Source organism: Asterias amurensis, chromosome 6 (genome assembly GCF_032118995.1).
Source record: "Asterias amurensis chromosome 6, ASM3211899v1".
NCBI lineage: Eukaryota > Metazoa > Echinodermata > Asteroidea > Forcipulatida > Asteriidae > Asterias > Asterias amurensis.
In genome coordinates, this window is record NC_092653.1 from 20,990,754 (window position 1) to 21,000,253 (window position 9,500).

Sequence of the window (9,500 nt, forward strand, 5' to 3'; positions counted from 1 at the left end):
TTGACTGCAGTCTTCACTGCAGTAAAACTACACTGTTACTGTAGTTTTAGCATTATTTTACCTCAAAATAACCCATTGCTTGCACACATTTATTGTAGTTTTACTTTATTATTTATACATGTACCTTTAGTTTATACTGTAATCAAAGTACAGTGTTTTCGCAAAAATTGGCAGTAAAAATTGGCAGTAAAACTGCAGTATTACTTCGTTTAAATTGCGTTAGTACTGTCGTTTACTTCACATTTACCATGTTATCACTACAGTTTACTGTCTTAAAATGTTGGATGTTGTTTGACTGGTTTAGCTTCGCCTACATCTACATCATGACACACAAGATTGGTTCTGCCAGGAATATCTGTAAATATCTGCGAGTATTCGCTAATCAGGTCTGTTAGCTGACCTTTTTCTATGGCTGTTAAGTGGGAGAGTTTGTCCTCTAGGTGCGTGAGCACATCAGAGTTTTGGAGTTTTACACAAGGTTCAAAATCTTGTTTTATGTCTGAAACATAGTCTGAAACTCTCTCAATTTGCAAATCCTCTTTGACAGCCTGAATAATTACGACTGGCTTCCCATCTCGGTCATGATATTCCCTTATCATGTTGACATGACACATTCTTCTACATTAACGTCTCTCAGGGGTTTGAATGATGTAATCTACATCATTTACTTTTCTTTGTCCTTAATGATATGGTCCAGAATATCTAGCCTGAAGTGGTCGTCCAGGTATTGGAAGAAGAACCAGTACTTGATCACCAGGTTGAAAACTTCTTTCTCTTGCATTTTTGTCATACCATGTTTTTATACGTGTTTGGGGACTTTTGAGATTGCTTCTTGCAACTTCACATGCCTTATATAATCGTTCCCTAAAGGTCGATGCATAATTTAGCAGATCATTTTCCTCAGTTAGCCATTTCTCTTTCTGAAGTTTCAATGGCCCTTTGACAGAATGACCAAACACTAACTCAAGTGGACTAAATCCTAATGACAATCCTTTCTCGCAATCAAAACAACATGTTCTAATCATATTCTTGAGCGTCTGGTGAAACCGCCCCAGTGCCCCTTGAGACTCTGGGTGGTATGCACTAGATGAAAGCTGGATGATTCCCAGCTGTTTCATCACTTGTTTGAAAACTTTCGGCATAAAGTTTGAACTCCGGTCTGATTGAATAAACTTAGGGAGTCCAACAAATGACAAATTTCACCAGTGCTTTCACAATAGTGGGTGCAGTAATGTTGTTAAGAGGAATCGCTTCTGAAAACTTAATGGATGCACACATTATGGTCAGTAAATACTGATTCCCAGCTTTGGTTTTGGGCATAGGACCAACACAGTCAATAATCACTTTACTGAAAGGTTCTTCAAAGGCTGGTATTGGTTTTAGTGGGGCCACTGGAATCTTCTGATTTGGTTTTCCCACTAATTGACAAGCATGACATGTCTGACAGTATTGAGCCACATCACGCCTTAGTCCAGGCTAATAGAAGTGGTTGATAATTTTATCATGTGTTTTATTCACTCCCAAATGACCGGCCATTGGAGCGTCATGCCCCAACTTTAGTATATCTTGCCTATAGGAAGATGGAACAACAATTTGGTAAACAATTTCCCATTCTTCATCATTAATGAGGTCGGTAACGGAAGGACACCATTGGCGTCCTTCTGTTACCGACCTTATTAATATTCATATTTTATAAACTAAAAGTTTTTCAGCCAAAAAGAGGAGGCCATTTTGAAGACGGTCATTAAGAAAAGAAACTGTGGCATTTGCTTGATGAAACTAATTAAACTGTTAAAGATATCCACAATTTAAATGTTGTTTAGTGAGTCAAAACATCCTTCCGTTACCGCTGAATTGCCCAGCAGTGTATCAGTCAATAGAATCAATGACAATTTTACTGACAGAGACAACATGTTATTTGTAAGGCAAATATAACACATATTTTTCACTAGACATTGACTGAAAGTGCCCATCACTTTAAAAAGCGCCATCATCATCAAAGCATCTCTTTTTTACCGTCCTCTTCCCTCTTCCCAACCCTTCTTTAAGGTCTGCAGTGTGACTGTCATCTTTGCCTTCTGTGAGTGTGGCTTTGTTGTTGTAAGACCATTTCTAATCTTAACAAGATCTTCTCTGTGGTCTGAAATCAATCAATTAAATTAACAGTGATTTGGGGAAAACAAATTATGATTTATCCTGAAATGTTTGTTAGAGCCTACACCATATGAACATGTAGGTCACTTCATGTATTTTAATAAACAAAATATTTCTACTTTCTCTTAGAACCAAATATCAATCATACACTGTAGTATTTTGAATTGCGCCCTCTATCGGATGACTCATAAACCTGGCTGACTGTGTTGACTCTTTTCAATGATGGTCACTATTATGGTTTCATCAAAGCTCCATGATTTTGTTTGTACGTATTCTAGGCTGGCTTATCAGTATTAATATTCCCCAGATGTTTCTTTGAATTTTCAGGCAGTGTTGCAAGAACAGATTCTCTGACCATGTCTGCACGCACATCAAACATGTTTGCAAATATTAAAGGCAGTGGACACTATTGGTAATTGTAATAGACAAGTTTTCTCACTTGGTCTATCTCAACATATGCATAAAATAACAAACCTATGAAAATTTCAGCTCAATCGGTCTTCAAAGTTGCTAGATAATAATGGAAGAAAAAAACACCCTTGTCACACGAAGTTGTGTGCTTTCAGATGCTTGATTTCGAGACCTCGAATTCTAAATCTGAGGTCTCAAAATAAAATTCATGGAAAATAACTTCTTTCTTGAAAACCACTACTGTGAGCCATTTCTCACAATGTTTTATACTATCAACCTCTCCCCATTACTCGTTACCAATTAAGGATTGATGCCAATAATAATTTTTAGTAATTACCAATAGTGTACATAACATTATGTATTGGACTGCTGGCATGGCAAAGTTCAAAGCACAAACAAAATACGATTATCTGGTTAGTGATGATTATAAGAACAAAATCTCAGTAGTTTATGGTTCGTTAAATGATCCAGCTACATATTTATATCTGTATTCTTGCTATATACTTGCTGTAATTGATTTTGTGTAAAAGCATGTGAACCCTAGGTTGGCAGGTTGGGAAATAAACAATCAGTGCAAAGAATCTACATACAGTAGGATTTTCAAAGGATCGTGTGAAAAGGGCTTTGTGTCCCTCCCCAATCATGTTTTAAACTTCTTCACACAGCATGTTATGTAATGAATGCTGATCTCATCAAATTGACTGTCAATATTCAGAACACATAGAATGAGGTTTTTGAATTTCAGCTTGTACTGTCATTTATAAATGACTTATTTTTTTATAGGATGAGCAAATTGGATATGGGAGAAAGGTCATCTTTTTATGAGAGTTGTTTTTTGAAGTACATTTGTCAAAGAATCAAAATACTCAAGTCACAATGTACTACAACAGACCTGTGGACAAACTTAATCTGCCTAATGATTAGAGTTACAATGTATGTAGATTGAGCAGAGTCAAAATAAGTCACAAACTATTAAAATGCAAGACTGTACAGGGTGCAATTGCTGAAGAAAAAAAACAGTCTGAGAAACAGTGTGTGGGCCATGCACAGTCTTGGACTTATTTAGTGCTTTGTAGTAGAGATGCTGTATTTAATATCAGGAATGAAACAATGTGTGTGATACAACTGTGTACATTTATAGTAAATCCAGGAGTGACCTTATAAGGGCATGTGCAAATCTAAAGTTTGACTTTGTTAAGTTTAGTTGTTGAAGTTTCATCTTTACACCACAGGTACATGACATGTTCCTGTCTATTAATACTTTATACAGATTAGAAAGGATGATTGTGAACTTGTAGAATAAAACATATACTATTATATTATTATAAAACATTGTACTTTTTTTATGTTTATGTAGATAAGAATCTTTACTGTGTTTTGCAAAATGTTTTGCATCAATATTATTGTGAGTTTTTGATCTGATAAATAAACTTAAGAATGATAAATTTTATGAGTTTTGCTTCTTCGTCATTAACAATGTCATTTAATGGCTGTAGCACTGGAGTATTTTAAACCTCTAAAGAGTGTCTATTTAAAGTCTAACTCATCAAATACATTACATTGGTGCTGGTTTAAAGGGAAGGTACATGTTTGGTAATTGTCAAAGACCAGTGTTCTCACTTGGTAACAAGCCTGTGAAAATGTAGGCTAAATTGATCATCGAAGTTGCGAGAAAATGAAAGAAAAAACACAATTTTTGGACGAATTTGTGTGCTTTCGGATAAGAATAAAACACTTCTAGCTAGAAGTGTTTTCTTATTTTAGTGAGAAATTACCTCTTTCTAAAAACTACGTTACTTCAGAGGGAGACTTCCAACAATGTTTTATACTAAAAGCTCTCCAATGCTAGTTACCAAGTCAGTTTTTAAGTTAATATTTGTTTTGAGTAATTACCAAACGTGTACCTTCCCTTTAAAGCAAACAAATCCTTAAAGGTCGAGGTGTCACAGGTTGGAAGTCGGTCTTCGTTTCCCAATAGATCCTTATGAAAGAGAAGTCTCTTTCTAACATTCAAATGCAGTATGAACTGTCATTTCAGTGGATGCTCTCTTTAAGAGAGAAATTAAAACACATATTCCAAAGAGAACTTTTTCAAGCTAAAGTTCAAAATTAATGTTAAATTAATTAACATCATTGGCTTGCAGGATCATGCCTTACATTGGTGTGAATCATATCTGGAATGTAGATCCCAGTATGTGTGTGTTCAACTTAATTTGTGTGTTCCACAGAGTTGAGTTCTTGGCCTATACTCTCTTGAGGAAATCTTATGACACTATCCTTCAATACCACATGTACATCCTCTCTTTTAATCCCTTACAACAATATACTGAATCCTAGATCACTCGCATTGAGGCTTGTCTTTGTTGAAAAGGTGTATCTCTTGGAATCGAAGCTAACTTAGAACTTTTATAGAGCTGCTAAGCACAAAAATTTGCTTAGCATGAAATTTCTTCCTTGATAAAAACAGGTTTACCAACCAAATTTCCATGTGATTTTCAGGATAAGCAAACAAAAGCTGAATACCAGTAACAAGCACTATACAACAAATGGAAATTTGGCTGGTAATCCAGTTTTATCTGGGAAGAAATTTCATGCTTAGCAAATTTGTGCGCTTAGCAGCTCTATGAAATTGGGCCCTGGTATTAAGCGCTATATAAATGCATGTTATTTTTATTATTTAACTTCTGGCTCAAGACAGAGAGCAGGAAATGAGAACGAAAATATCAGCAAGTTAAGATTGTTGTGTCACTATGGGTTGAAGTATCCATAGCAACACTCTTAGCAATAGAGTCGTGCTGTATCCATAGCCCCCAATAGGAATAGGCCTAATTGTGCTGCAGAGTGTGAGCTAATCTAAACCCAAGGAGTTACTAATTATACCAATTTGAAACTTTCCGCCGAGGTTGCTTTTATTGAATGATTAACGGTCACCTGCTGCTGAGTTAATAAATGGTACCAAGAGAAACGTGATTATCACATCAAGGCAACAAGTTCAATGGGTTGACTATAAAGTGACCTAGTTATAACTTGCGTTACTTTTAAAATCACACAGTTCCAAGCATTTATATCTACGCTTTAGATACTTAGGCTCAAAGCCATTGGACACTTTCGGTAAACAGTATTATCCAAGGCCCACACTTTGTGTATCACAACCTCTATATAAAACAACAAAACTGTGAAAATTTAGGCTCAATCGGTCATCGGAGTCGGGAGAAAATTACGGGGAAACCCACCCTTGTTTCCGCACGTTTCGCCGTGTCATGACATGTGTTTAAAATAAATTCTCGATATCGAGAATTGATATTGTTTTAATGTTTTCTCAAAAAGTAAAGCATTTCATTGAAAAATATTTAAGAGAAGTCTTTCACCATTACCTTCTGTAAATCTTATTTGTAAATCTGTGAACTTTAGAATACATTTTTGTACCGAAAGTGTCCAATGGCTTTAACAATTGAGAATATAAGCTAAACAGGATATTGATGAAACATCAATGAGAAACTAATAGTTGGGTATTATCAATAAAAGATACATCATTATAATACACTCATCTTGTCCATACTATTTGTAAAAGACTGAGAGGCGAATTGGGTGCAATTTATTGATGTGATATATTAATGAATTGAGAAGCAAGGTAAACTGTTTTTCAGTCTTTGTTCTTAAAATATCAAAGTAAATTTGTTGTTCTTTATCCAGAGGGATATACACATGTAGGCCTACACATGTTCAATTTTCAATTCACTTTTAATCTATTAATACAGTTTGGGTTAGCAACTTCACTGGTGTGCAACATTTGGAAAAAGAGTATAATTATATTCAAAATTGGAAAATGTCCACATCCTTTTCATTTTAGCCCATTCGTCTGACTGATAAAATTAGGTCAAAATTGTGCATAATGAACCAATGGTAGTTATCACGCACACAAAGCTTGGTTTCTACTACACAGAACATGAGATAAGGAAACAAATTATATGTCATTTTTGCAAACAATAATTTGCCCAAATTTTTAGGCTCAAATCTTGCGAAATATCTACTGCAAGTATAGAGTTGATGTCAAATTTGTTAAGTGGAGTATGAACTGGATTTTTGACAAAAAACTGTACGGCCAAACAATAGCGTAGCTGGTTGGGTTCATTAACAAATTTAAGTGACAATTATCTGCAGCAAAAAAAAAGTGACCAGTGTTATTAGTAAAATTGGGTTACTCCTACACAACACAACAGACCAACCACATCACTCTTGCTGGCAAGCCGAGCCAATCACCGTGCCACACACCGGACCCCCTGCCATACCATTCAGTGAGTACAGTCAGTTTTCTCATATCATCTTGAGAGATTGCTCTGCAAACAAATCCACATTGAAACAAGAATCACTGAAACATGTACATGTGATGGCATTGGAAGTGCTGCTGGAAAAACTCTTTACTGTAGAGTCAAAACCTCGCCACTAGAATCAAGCAGACATTAAAGATGGTTTCTCAAATATCATCCCTGATGCTACATGCAGCTATCATTCTTACACTGATCATGATAACCATCAACCAAACCAAAGCTTCAGATGTACCATCATGTAAGATCAAACTCAGACAGTTTCTATCTGCAGAAAATAGAAAAGAGCAGCAAGTTTCTTATCAACAAAAAGAAGCCCAATCTCATGTCCTATGTGTGAGTTATTGCCATGCTGATCCTCAATGCCACTCAGTCAATTACAACATTGACAATCATCTGTGTGAGTTAAACAATGCTACCAGGGCTCAGTATCCTGATGACTTCATTACATACTGTGGTAGTGTGTACTTTGATGCTGATGTAGAAACACCCCACTACTCTCTACCAGACCAACCACTCCCCACACAGCCTGGCAGTTGCCAGGAGCTTCTTAAGGCAGGTCATGGGAGTGGTATCTATACAATATTCCCTGCTGGATTCAATGATGGCCTGCAAGTCTACTGTAACATGGACACTGATGGTCAGGGCTGGATGGTCATTCAGAGGCGTCAAGGTGGCAGTCAGGACTTTAATCGTGGCTGGACTGACTACCGGGTTGGCTTTGGTGACAAGTCTGGTGAATTCTGGCTTGGAAATGAGAATCTACGTACTCTGACTGAGTCTGCAGGACCATGGAAGCTGAAGATTGAGATGGTTGACTACAATGGAAATGAAGTATTTGCTGAATATGGACACTTCAAGATTTCTGGTGAAAACTTCACTTTAGAGGTTGGTTCATACAATGCTGACAGCACAGTGGAGGATGCACTCGCATACCACAATGGAAAGATGTTCAGCACCTGGGACAGGGATAATGATGCACAAACTCGGGCTGACCAGGTCACAGGAGGATGGTGGTATTGGCAAGGCTATCAAGCTAATCTAAATGGTAAGTATCACGAAGGAACATTCAGAACAGTCAATGTTGATGCTATGCTTTGGGCCTCACCCAGCTCACCGAATAGCTACTTAATAATCAAAGAAAGCACCATGAAAATTTATCAAATAAAATGTATGAACTGAAAAAAAACACTGTGTTGTAATTTTATCGTCAACATGATTTAATTAATCAAAATTAACACCTATTTGCATTTGCATTTGCATTTAGATCAGATTTTATCATGTTTATGAATGTGGAGTGTGAAATGTGTTCTTGAATTTAGTTGAACAAAGTGGTTATCATTATTTGTAGTCATTTATTCAACTTTATTAACTGTAATAAAAGTAAGTAAGATTATCAGGGTTAATGCATTGGTATATCCAGGAGTTGGAGTCAGGGGCAGAATTCAGGATTTGGAACCAGGAGGCAAAATGAGTATTTTTCAATTGACTCTGAATTAAGGATATATTCAGCAGATGACTGCGAAGTTGCCAATTAAGCCGCCCACTCTCTCTGCTGGGTACACCAACTAAAATACTCGTGTGTAAAAAGACTAAATGTAGACAGAATCTAGCAATAATTTCAATCAGCGCTATTTAAGAATGATAGTTTAAAGTTATGTGTTGATGTATAAATTGTGAAAAAGTAGCCCAAAAATAACATGCTGGTAAAACAAATACGTGTAACTCCATTGTCACAGTACCATGACAAACTTTACTCTATCTCAATGTAATTACTCTGTCTCAATGTGATCCAATCATAGCAAAAAATGGAATGACATTGTGAAGATTTTATATCTGTTGTTAATATTATTTTGTATACATCTCAGGCTACTGGATCAAACTAAAATAAAATCCTTTTTAGGTTTATTGTCATTGTCTATAAGAAAAGTGTCCACTCTTTGACAAAATGCAACCCTTTTGAAAAAAGAGAAATCGCATGACTAGACAAAATTTGAACCTGTGACCTCTGGATTTACATGCCAGTGCTGCAGATTTAACTCATGTTGTCAATGACAGGGTATCAGTTAGCCTTTAGTCAAGGCGCACGCGGCACACCGGATGGCACCCACAACCCCGAAAATGTAACGCACGAAAAAAGACTATCACCGCGAGCGGCGAAGCCGCGAAGTGCCTTTACCAACTCATTTTGGGGACCTTAAGTTTTTCTTACATTTGCCAACGATTTTGGTGGGAGAAAATGTAATGCATAATGCATTAGCGTGGTGAGTTGCTGGCCAGTAAGAAGCCACAATTACTTGCATGACGTCACAAGAACGTTCGATGCAAATTCGCTACATTTTCTCCCACCAAAATCGTTGGCAAATGTAAAGAAAAACATAAGGCCCCCAAAACGAGTTGGTAAAGGCGCTTCGCGGCTTCGCCGCTCGCGGTGATAGTCTTTTTTCGTGCGTTACATTTTTGGGGCTGTGCGTGCTATCCGGTGTGCCACGTGCGCCTTGACTAAAGGCTAGGTACCAGTCAGAAGGGTGATACATGCTGCTTCCCAGGTTGGACAGTTATTTGAAAATGATTCCCAACTACAGCAGTTGTATTACTTCTGACTGATGG